Raw genomic sequence first — 12,296 nt, 5'->3', positions numbered from 1 at the left:
GCATACGGTACTGTATTTAACATACGGTACTGTATTTAACATACGGTACTGTATTTAACATACGGTACTGTATTTAGCATACGGTACTGTATTTAGCATACGGTACTGTATTTAGCATACGGTACTGTATTTAACATACGGTACTGTATTTAGCATACGGTACTGTATTTAGCATACAGTACTGTATTTAACATACGGTACTGTATTTAACATACGGTACTGTATTTAACATACGGTACTGTATTTAGTATACAGTACTGTATTTAACATACAGTATGATGGGAATAAGGTCATCATACAAAGATTGTTCAAGTATTTTGATACTTCTTTATTTTGTAGAAAGTTTTATTTCAGAAGAAAGGTATGACTTAGACATGACAAAGCGTATTATTAACATTATTATTATTAACATTACTAACATCCACCTCACTCCTGCCACATCTCCTGGACACACCCCCCCATGTACAAATGGTCCTGAAGATGCTGACCTGTGGGGCCAGTGTACAAATAGCGTAGACATCATGGCGTACTCTATTACTGTTTACACTTTCTTCCTCTGGCGCCATTAGGTGACTAATGGCAATAGCTCGCTAAATAAAGCGCTAACATCTGCTGCCGAGACACACCAATTATCGCATCCCGGGGATAAGTTGCATACGCAGGGGGAGGCGACCAGTGGTGTCAGGGGACAGACGAGGGGAGCGAGAGAGGGAGAGGGAGAGCGAGAGAGAGAAAGAGAGAGCGAGAAGGGAGAAAGAGACGAAGTGAAAGTGAGTTGAGGGTAGCGAAGGGAAGATGCTGGACTAAATGTGCCTGGAACATAAAAACAACAAGATGGAGTCCATTTCTTCTTTGGGAGGTAAGTCATCTCACTCAGGCTGGACTGCGAGTGCGAGTGTGAGTGCCAGTGCGTGAGGAAGAGGAATCAGGGGATGAAGAGGGTGTGTGGAGAGCTTGACATGGCAGGGAAGTTAAAGAGCTTCAAGCCGGCGGTAGGAAGATGTTGATGTGATGGACATGCAGAGCTTGGCTGCCATCGTTTGAGTTGGAGAATGAGGAGGATTCCATGAAAGCAGCTTTCTCTTTGCCTTCTGGAGCTGTGAGCTTCTTCCCGAAGCCCCGATGCAACCTGTTTTGTGTATTCTTACTTCCGCCCCCACCCCCACCCCCTCCATTGCCCATCACTGAGTGTGTGCGTGAGACACGGAGAAAGCAGACGGCAAGCTCATCCACTTTTTTTCCAACCGTGCACGTTTGGTTAGGTTGACTGTCCATAGAAATGTTAGTCCACATGAGCCCTGCCATTGGCTGGCCACCAGGCCAGGGTGTACGCCACCTCTCGCCCCAAGTCAGCTGGGATAGGCTCCAGCATGCCCCCGCCACCCGGCATGAAAAATGGATGGATGGATAAATATTAGAGATGTCACAAGATCTCACGAGATTAAAGCATGACGAGATTTCCTGTTCAGAATCAAACGTCTCCCGGGCACGAGGACTGCAACGGAACATTTTGCCGGCCTTGATAGCTGGCCTCGTGCACACGTCTGTCGCCTCTGAACAGCAGGAAGAGGCTTATTGACTCTTCTATGTTGGCTAAGAGAAGTGTAAGGCCATCGTTACAATCTGCTGATGAGATAATAGCCACCGCAGGAAGTACGCTGTCCAGGAAAAAACAACAAGGAACTCCTAATGCGTGAGTCTGCGTTATCTTATTAATGTCAAATATCTCATCTTTTCCTTGTTTATGTCGACTATGTTGGCTAATATGAGTGTAGATGTCACTATAGGGGTGCTATTTCATGTCTAGAGGGCTCTGATGATGTTAAAAAGGTCATTCCACATGTTCTATGATGTAACTATGAAAATATTCTGTTTACAAAAAGCGAATCCTACTTTGTGAAAAATCACTTCTGGCAGCAGCGGAAGCAATTCACCAGGATGCAGGAGGGATTACTCCGATACATTTTTCGTGTCGTACACATTGTGCTAGCTGCCCGAGTCTGAGCTAATAGTGCTTTTTGTCCCGCCTCAGCCCAAAACCAGACTCAGTGGGCGGTGAACTGTCAGCCTTGTGATCTTGTAGCAGTCTTCCTGCGGGGAAGTACGCCGAGTTTTGTGGCGTTTTACGAATATGAGTGACGCAAGATGGTACGGCTCGGCTTATGTCGCTTTCAAACCCCTGCAGCACTTTAGAGCAAGTGAACGCCGGGATGGATCATTGATCTGGGCGCTGTTGCCTTGCAAGTGCCGCACGTTGCGTACGGGCTGCACATCCTGTACATACCAGGAGAGCCTTCCATATGGCTGAGCACGGTCCTCCACGTCGTCCCAAACTGGAGCGTCCACTGGCTGTTTGGGATTGTTTTAGGATGAAATGTCTGTATTGTTTTTTGGCATAATCTCCAAACGAACAAAGCATCAATGGAACCGCTCCCTCTTATTCTTCTACTTCCACGTTCGGCCCGTTACAGAAACATCACAGAGAGTCAGTTAGAAATCGTTAGTGCAAATAGTCGGAGTGTTTTTACGAGGAATTCGGGGCCACAAACATGATTGAACCCAATTTTACTTAAGAAAATAATTGCCTTTGCAGGACCATTAAGCTGATACCGTGAGGGATAACTCGACCATAAATTCCAGTCATCTAGCAGCCCCACTAATAGTTCCTGGAGGAATATGACTGCCATCCTTTCCATTAGGGGAAGTGCAAAACCAAATGAAAGAACTGATTTCAAACGCCAATTAGCAGCACTGTTTAATGTGGGCTTTTTCATAAGAGGTTGGGACGTGAAAATGGAAAGTAAAGTAACGCGCCATGCACCGCCCTTCTTATCGTGACAGTGCAACACTAAAACCTATGAAATATCACGTTTCGCCTTTGCTTGGATTGCTTGGCGGGTGGGGCTGGGCTGTCGATCCCACCCTGGCCTGGCCAGAGGGCTGTTGTTGTTTACACAAAACCCAAAGGGGCTAAAGAAAAACATCAAGATCCCAGCCCGGATGAGCCAATGAGGAGCGATCCTGCCGATGACGTCCCACCACTGCGGCGCCATGTCACTGAGTGCACGAGTCTTACTTTGGCTCGGGCACGTGCTCGTCCCATAAGGCTTGAAATCCACCCATTTCACGTCAACTCAACCCCAAAGCGGCAAAGTGTAGCAGTACTTGTCAGACTAACAGCCAGCGTGATGCCGGACTCTGTGGAGCGTGGCGACCCGGTCAACCTGGACCAGAGCTCCTAGAGCCCTATAAATGTAAGACGACACACCCGCTCAGTCTGGAGGGGGGATGAAGGGAGGACCCGCCAGAATGTTCAGAATGCATAAAATGAGGGGCACAAGAAATAAAAGGCATACTGGTGGCTTAGGCGTATGTCCTGTACACAAGATGGGCCATTATTTAAAACAGTACAGTCAGCAAGCATATTTTTGTATTACAATTTTTCTTTATTATTAGCATATTAGCTCTTAGACGTTCAGCAAATAGAAAATGTGAGCGAGTGAGATCTCTCACTCTGACACAAACCTGTTTTTGTTTATTTGTGTCAGCTCAAAAGAAGATTTGTTTATTTATGATACTGGTTTTGAATTCTAAATGGATTATTATTAAGGATTTGCCACAATGCACCTTTCCTTCATGAAATGTATAAATGAAAATAACTAAACAGGCTAACAGTCATAAAACATTTCATACAAATTGCAAACTCAATGACATTAAATTTCTCTTTCAAAACACATTAAAATACATAGAAATTCATCATTATATTACAGTAAATATTATTTTATTACAATACTCCACAATATTTCCAGTTTTTGAATGTTTAGTACGATTATTCGATGGTCATTGAACGCAGCATCTATGTTCCCAGAGGGCTGTATGGATGTATTAGGATGTATTAGGATGTATTTGTATTTGTAGGAGGCTGGAGTCCTGGACCAATCAGCTTTCGCCAGCAAAAAAAAAAAAAAAGGATGTATTTGCCCCTTTTCCTTTCCCCTCATACTTGCTCCCAAACGCCGATGCTAAGTGGGAAGGCATAAAGGTAAGATTTGGAGTGCTAATGTGTATCATGGTAGTAGTTCTGTGCTAAATGGCTAATGCTAGCAAGACACTGGACTTCAGCCACGGTCATCACATTGACAGCCCGTCAATAGCAGCTGGCAGTTCAATGCCAAAATCATCAGAGATGTCAAAATGTGAAAAGCAGTGGTTATGCCAAGGTAGCACTATATATGCACTATACAACATGACAATAAAAACTATAGCTGCACTGCTCCAGTCTCTGGCAGGCCATGGAATCCATGATAAGTCCAACACAGCGACAGTAGATCCAAATAACTTTGGTCTTGCTACAAGAGCCATCTGCCAGGGTTAACTTGAAGCTAACTTTACCAATCTAAATACTCTTTTCTTTCTCCACTTGCCATCAATATTTGTTCCAGCTTGGGGCTACACAGTTGCCGTGCTTCAACCAAACTACGGTGGGGGCAGGAGGAGCGCACGTTAATCGCGCATCAAAAAATTTGCCACCATTAAAGGGAACTTCCGTGAACGCGTTAACTTTGACAGCCCTATAATACACACACACACACACACACACACACACACGTCAGGATGGCTGTATTCAGTTGGCCTTTTATTGGAACAGCAGCATCCAGCACTTCCTGTCTTGCAGGCTGACTCTGGTCACGGCATAAGATAAGATGCCTTTATTCGCCCCTCAGTGGGGAAATTGGCATGAACCTCCCCAACTCTTCCTCCATCTCTTATTGTAGCCTTTTGCTCTAACCAGCATGCTGAACCTGACTGCCCTCTATAGCTGACACGTGGAACAGCGGTTTGGACCAACTTACAATATTTGAGTAGTTCTTGGTTCAGCCATCCATCAGGTTATGGATTTTATTATTATTATTTGTCCTTAAATGTTCATTGGTAGATTTATGAAAAAAACATTGGTCAATGTATTATTGTTATGATTTGTACTTTTATTTACTTCTTTTTTTCACGGAAGAGGGGGGATGAAATTTGACTCAAATACAAACACTTTTCCGACCTCAACAAATACGACCAAAGGCTGAGTCCAGGCTCAAGGCATGCTGGCTTGATTGCCCCCCCAAATTGTCCATAGTCCACTCCAGTGAGGATAAGCGGTAGAAAATGGATGGATGGAGATGGTGATCTTTGGAGGCTGACCATGAGATCATGAAACGTCAGCAAAGTAAAAAGCAAATACGTAAGTGGAAAGTCATAGAATCCCCGGGACGAGATAAGCAGCCTCCCTCAGCGGTGGAAGACGGGTGATGTCATGTCCAAGTCACACCTGATGGGTGCAAATCATCATTTGGTCCCAAAGTGCAGCATTTTGGTCAGAACCTGCGTGCCAAGAGCGTATTTAGTGCGTAAAGAGAATGGCGGCAGGGCGCTAACTCGTCTGCAGGCTTTTCTGGCGTGCCATGAAAAGATGAATAAATGACACAGGACATTGTGGGACAATGTGGAAATGCTGCTTGTCCATCCAAAATGTCCCTAAAAGGAAGAATGCCCCCACAAGAAAGGTGGGAAGTGGAAAGACAAGAACACACACACACAAGTTGGGGAGGAGGAGGAGGACAAAGAGGAGGCGTTGAAGATGTCCAAAGTTGCTCCTAAACGCATTTGCCTTGTTCAACAATCCACCCCACGTAGGAGCTACCAATGCCCGAGTAGAACAAAAGACGCACATTTTGGCAACAGTTTGTGCTCCAGCAGGGAGGGACACTGCGCCCCTTTGAGGAGGAGAAGGAGGAGGAGGAGGAAGATCACGGTGCATGGTGGTTTGTGGGCAATGACAAGACGCTGTTGTGGACTTGAGACAGCCAAGTGGACTCAAGTGGAGCGTGGCAGGAAAAGACTCCCAGGTTAGTGCGCCTCTCTGCTCTCGCCTTAGCGGCACGGTGTGCTCGAGTGGGGGGGAACTCTCCACGACACGGTCAGCATCTCCGCTGCTGTGCTCGTAGGAAGCGGGAGAAGCATACGCTAAGTTGCGGGGATGCTTTGACCCTGGAGCCAAAGGAAGAGCAGGAAAGGTAGGATGTCGGCACAGGGCAGCATTCCTTATTCCTCTTCCGTTGGCTGATGTTGGACAACTTGAAGATTAGAGCGAGTGCTTGTTTGCATGGCGTTTGAGTGTGAAGACGTGTCTCCCTGTGGACAAGCCCTAAAGTCTCTTACCCATGCACTCCGCCGCACAAGCAAAAGGATTAGCGGTCGTCGTGTGGCTGCAGATTAGATTGACGTTCTGAGGTCCAAACGCTGCACAGGACGTGGGATTAGGGAAGAAAGGATGGATGGAGTGGTGGACTGATCAGAAAAGAGAGGTTAGGTTTTGAGGGAGAAAGCAGCACACAAACATGAGATTAAAGTGTAATGTCCGAGCGAGCGAGGGAGGGAGGGAGGAAGCGGGAATCCAGGACAAGTCGTGCGGCGCAGGAGCGAAAATGAAGAAGAGGAGAAGGCAGCAGACACGCTTCCTCCTCCTTTTATTCAGCCGTCCAACAGCAACAGAAAGGCTGCTTACATAATCATCAGCAATGATGGAGAAGAAGAGCCACCTTTGGAAGGATAGCACATCTTCACACCATAGCATAGCTTCGGCTGCGTTTACTCTGCTGGTGCGCGTCCATTGGTCCGCTACACTTGTATTCCAATCAGTCTTACATCATTTAGTCATGAGTTGGGTGTAAATGTGAACAATGATAATGTAGTGTAGTGGTCTTGAGAGTTGGGTGTAAATGTGAACAATGATAATGTAGTGTAGTGGTCTTGAGAGTTGGGTGTAAATGTGAACAATGATAATGTAATGTAGTGGTCTTGAGAGTTGGGTGTAAATGTGAACAATGATAATGTAGTGTAGTGGTCTTGAGAGTTGGGTGTAAATGTGAACAATGATAATGTAGTGTAGTGGTCTTGAGAGTTGGGTGTAAATGTGAACAATGATAATGTAGTGTAGTGGTCTTGAGAGTTGGGTGTAAATGTGAACAATGATAATGTAGTGTAGTGGTCTTGTGAACTGGGTGTAAATGTGAACAATATTAATGTAGTGTAGTGGTCTTGTGAGTTGGGTGTAAATGTGAACAATATTAATGTAGTGTAGTGGTCTCATGAGTGGTCTCTCTTATTGTCAAAAACCTTTAGCAGGTATTTCACAACAAGAAACCTGACCACCAGTCTGGTTCCTGGTGTGTGTGGGTGTGTGTGTGGTCCCCAACTGTCTGCTAAGAATGCGTTGTACCAGCTGAGGCCGTTAAGCAGCCTTTGCACTATTGGACTGTTGAATTAGGGAGCAATTAGGTAGCTGGGGGGGGGGGGGGGGGGTATATACAAGGTCCATCCATCTATTTTCTTATATGAGGTCCTTGTCTTGCTAATAGGTGAGTGTGATGGAAAAAGGGCATCCCGAAGGGAAGGTATTAGATTGGCAGACATAAAGATGCCGTGCATTGTAAATAAGCGTGCGCTAGCAATGCCGCATTGGACAGGCTCAGTAGAATTTGATACGTTTAAAGGAAAAGTGCACTTTTTTGGGATGTTGCCCATCATCCCCAATCCTTATGTGAGACATGAACACACCTTTGTCTTTTCTCTGTGTTCTAAAGATAAACAAAGAGATACAAAGAGGCTGCTAATTAATGTGCATAATGGGACACACCTACAGTACTCCACTGATGAAGACCGCTATTAAAACCTTGCTCTGCTAGCGGCGGCCATGTGTGTAGCAATAGAGCGTGATGTAATGTGATGTAACCAAAGAATGGTTAAAAGCATATTTAGAAAGTCCTAAGCAGTTCTATGCCCTACCTACCAAAATATTTGGTATATTAAATCCTACGTCATGGAAATTCACTTGTCACAGCCAGGCATGGAAGCATTACATTAAGTGACAACCGTGTAGGAATCAACGCATTAATTGGGGCATGTATGGTCGGTTTTGCTGACCTATCGAGTCTTCGGTGATTTGTGTTTACGTTCCTATATTGCTGTCACATGATGGAAACACACCATCACTGTCTATGTATTCCATATATCTATGATCTCTGAATCTCTCCTCCACTGTCAAGCACCTCGTGGTCCGTCTGGGCCGGCTCACCTTGGTGGACGTGATATGGCAGCCAGCCTGCTCATCCTATCAGGCAAATGTTGACGTGATGGCTATCGGACAAGATGAGTCAGGACGTGAGAGCGGGCCGCATCCTCCACAAGTTCATCTTGTTGAAAAGGCTCTTTAGCCGGCCAGTCTGGCTCAATGTTACTCAAATGTCTTTCAAAAGACACTTTTGCGTATTTGTCTATCAGCAGGACACGAGAGGGGAGAGCAGAGGATTGCAACAGACGCATGAAAAGCGAAAGAAAAGCCGCTTCCCATCAAAGTTTGGTGGGATTTTGTAAAAAAGCCACGCCAGTTGGAATGGCCTCAGAAGTCCATCAGCAGAGTTAGTGGGGTCCGGAAGCGTGTCGCTATCTTCAAGGCTCAGCTGTAAGAAAACTACTGGCATGACTTATGCGTACAGGAACATTATATATGTACATACGGTATACATATCATCTCTACTATCACCATCATCACCATCAGGAAGGGGCTATAGTGGGGGGAGAAGGCACGCCCTCTCCAGGCGTGTATTTAACAAGACCGGTTCGGAGCGCCAGGGGTGGGGACTAGGTAGTGATGTCACATGGCGACCTGCGATCCTGAGAGCCGGCGTTGGATCCAACAGGCCAACCTTAGTGGATTGGACTTTGCCGTGAGGCACCGGACCCCAGGATCATCACCAGGTGGGTGAGTGGAACTGCGGCTTTCATCTCAGGCTTAAACAATAACTTTGGGGACGCTTTTGGGATTGGCGGGTGGGAAGTTGAGTTAGTTGGGCTGGGAGGGGCTGACAGTGGCTTTAGTTTGTTGTCCTTAAACAGCCGTTGTGGAGGTGAACCAGCATTTTCCTCCTTGTTTCTGTTTCTTCCAGCTCATATCCACTCCCCCCTCACCTTCTTGTTTGCCTTGCGGCTTCGTTACCTCTAGAAGAGGGCACGATCGTTACACAGTAAAAAAGAAAAAAGACATAAAGAGGTAAAAGTGAGGTGCTTCCTCTCTACAAGATGGCACTTTGACCTGGTGGTGGAGTTTCCTTCCCATGTTGAGATGGAGGTCGTAGGTCAGCGGCAGAAACGCCACATGGTGTCCAGAGGACGTGTTGCTTCAAATGTCTGCTATTTGACCTTCTCATCTCATAAATCCACCTCTGTTATTTTGCCAAATAAAACTTCACCTCCCAAAACCTTCAGTGGCGTGTGGGAATGCGCGGGCCGAGCGTGAGTTGCGTCCTTTTCAAAGACTGTCAGCTTTGTGTGCACGCCTAAAGCCATGACATTCAACATGAATATTTCACTGCTCGTGTGAATTATTGATCGGCGTGGAAGCAGGACCGAGCACCTTCTTCAGGCGTATCGATGCTGGCGCTACTACAGGCTGTGAACTCTTCCGCTAGGAAAGAGTACAATGAGTCTCCAAGCATGTCCACAGACACGTCCACAGACACGTCCACAGACACGTCCACATGCTGCATCAGTGGATCCACACCGCCCTTTTACCCGGCCATCCTATTGGATGCGCTTCTTATTGATCCCTCATTCTTTGGCTTTCTTTTGGACGCAAAAGAAACCATTGGGGGGAAGCATGAAGTCATACGCCACATGGGGCTTGGTACGGGTACGCCATACTGTATTATCATGTACACCGTACTGTATTATCATATACAGCATACTGTATTATCATGTACACTGTACTGTATTATCATGTGCGCCATACTGTATTATCATATACAGAATACTGTATTATCTTATACAGAATACTGTATTATATACAGAATACTGTATTATCATGTACACTGTACTGTATTATCATATACAGCACACTGTATTGTAATGTATTGACCCTGCTAGCTTCCATTCACGCTAAGGCGGTCCAGGGTCCGCCAACGCTCCCAGTGGTGTTCCCTTGGGGAGGAGATGCTGTAGTCTTTCTAGTGATTTTGGCTGTGTTTGATTCCGGGGTCTGCATCCTACCAGGCCAGCAGCCGTCCCGGTCTGGAACAAAGCGGCCAAGGTGCTGAAAGGGATGCGGAGTCAACCCTCTTCCTGCCTGGCACGCATGCACGTGGCAACAAATTGACGATCCACTTCATTTCCATGGATTGTGTGATTGATTCATTATCAATCACTCCATTATTCATTATTGATTATCTTCCCAGGCCTCGTGCCCGGCAGACACTCTGAAGGAGAAATCTTTTCCATCTTGTGACGATGGTAGCATTGACATGGCATGGAAAGTGGACTGGTACCAGCATTCTGGAGCAGATTCTCCATTTCCTAGGAGACAAATCAACCGGGTTGGCATCTGGCTCGGTTAGAGTCGACCCTTTTGGAATAGATTCCAGACGCTATCCAAGCAGTTAGCCAATGGTGAAAGCCCAGTGACGGGGGCTCCCTGAGCCCCGGCCGGCCCTGACGCTGATCAATGTGCCGATGCGTACGAGTCACACGTTATGCAATCAGCGCTCTCACAGTCCATTTGCTGCATCGTGTCCTTTCACTTTCACATCAAGTCCAACGTCTTCCCTTTTCTCAGACAAATTGAAAAGAACCACAGAGACATTTTGTTTAAAGCTCCAAAGCATGACTATCATCGTGATAACGTATAACCCTAACGGCCGCACGCATCAGTCATGCCGTCTTTTCTCAAATCATCCTGGAGGCTTAGTCCTGATCTGTACAAGCGCTGCATTCATTTCCACCCAAAGAACAAGGAATCCCTCCTCAGAAGAGGGCTAAACCAAAGCACGCTGGCCCTAAAGATATGGAGTAATATGGAGTATACAATCCCAGCAGTTGATGGACCACATTTGTCTGCTGCTACTTTCAATGCAGCAAAAAGCCACACTGACGACTATCACATGTGCAGTTTAACATTTGTGCATGGAAGTGGACAGTTGCACAGACAAAAGCTGATATCTGTTCTTAAGGGGCCCGATGATGCCTTTCCACTTCTCTGACCTATAAACGGAGTTGGAATGTTGTATTCCGGTGTTTAAACCGTGCCAAGGGTGTATCAATGGAGTTGGAATGTGGTATTCCGGTGTTTAGACCGTGCCAAGGGTGTATCAATGGAGTTGGAATGTGGTATTCCGGTGTTTAAACCGTGCCAAGGGTGTATCAATGGAGTTGGAATGTGGTATTCCGGTGTTTAAACCGTGCCAAGGGTGTATCAATGGAGTTGGAATGTTGAATTCCGGTGTTTAAACCGTGCCAAGGTTGTATCAATGGAGTTGGAATGTTGAATTCCGGTGTTTAAACCGTGCCAAGGTTGTATCAATGGAGTTGGAATCTTGTATTCCGGTGTTTAAGTCCAAAAGTCCAGATATAATGGCCATATTTCCAAATAAAGTCCTAATTTAAGGAAACATTGTAAGTCATTGTCATTGTAAGTAAGGAAGAAAGATCATAAGTTGACATGAAAGAATATGAATATGTGAAGGAAAAGGCCATGATCGAATGGGCGTGCATGAGAACTATTATATTATATTATATTATTGATGATTATGATATTTGTCCAGGTGAACCACCATCATGGTGTGCTTGGGCACACCTCGTGTTTTGTAACCTTGCGTGTACTTTCCCTTTTTTTGCCGTCTTGTCATCGTAGTTTAATTTCTGTATTTAGTGAAAAAACCAAAACAGCAAACATCGTGAATGCAATCTTGACGACTTTCATGGTGACCAGGGTGAGCAAGTCAACGTCTGTAAAGGTCATGTTGCTCCTCCACTCCCCCCGGGGGGAAAGCAAGGTTCTGTATCTCCAGTGTGTTGGAGTCCATGGCTGAGGTCAATCCCATGGAGCTTTATGCTCTATAATAATAAATGCTTTATAAGCAAGCTTATATGGTCTTTTACATCCCAGGGTGCCCGCCACATCACGCTCATGAAGAGATGCCGGTCTTTGTCCTACACCCACGTTGGCTTGCATTGTTTGCATGCACCCAAAGAAGAGCCAGCTCAGGAAGTTAGCCAACGCCAACGCCAATCTGCCATCCCCTGACACAGCGTGACAGATGAAGCACAAAATAACTGATCCAGTCTGCTGCTACCACATTCAAGCAACAAGCAGCACAAAATAAATAGACAGGACTCTCCTGATCAAAATACAATGGTAATGTTTCACCAGGTGCTGAAGATGGCTTCACTGTCTGGAACGCATGTCCATCTTGGTA

The 12,296-nt window shown here is 45.9% G+C and overlaps 2 protein-coding genes across 10 annotated transcripts in view; one reads left to right on the top strand and one right to left on the bottom strand.

Annotated features, from left to right (window-relative positions):
* Positions 1-12,296, bottom strand: part of macrod1 (mono-ADP ribosylhydrolase 1) — a 72,445-nt gene that overhangs the window by 22,711 nt on the left and 37,438 nt on the right. The window lies entirely within an intron of this gene.
* The window catches only part of flrt1b (fibronectin leucine rich transmembrane protein 1b), a 31,673-nt gene continuing 20,092 nt past the window's right edge, over positions 716-12,296 (top strand). For 3 of the 6 annotated variants that reach the window (XM_058063986.2, XM_058063984.2, XM_078788096.1), the window contains exon 1: positions 716-859. The gene's annotated coding sequence lies outside the window, so the exon portion shown is untranslated. Of the gene's footprint in view, positions 860-1,445; positions 1,694-5,735; positions 5,898-8,640; positions 8,809-12,296 lie in introns of those variants that run through there. The other 3 variants (XM_078788098.1, XM_058063983.2, XM_078788097.1) reach the window with 3 other exon arrangements.

The sequence above is a fragment of the Doryrhamphus excisus genome, linkage group LG22 (genome assembly GCF_037039965.1).
Source record: "Doryrhamphus excisus strain RoL-2023G ecotype Guam linkage group LG22, RoL_Dexc_Guam_v1.1, whole genome shotgun sequence".
NCBI classification, from domain to species: domain Eukaryota; kingdom Metazoa; phylum Chordata; class Actinopteri; order Syngnathiformes; family Syngnathidae; genus Doryrhamphus; species Doryrhamphus excisus.
The sequence above is the reverse complement of the archived record's forward strand: the minus strand, read 5'-3'. Positions and strand labels throughout refer to the sequence as shown.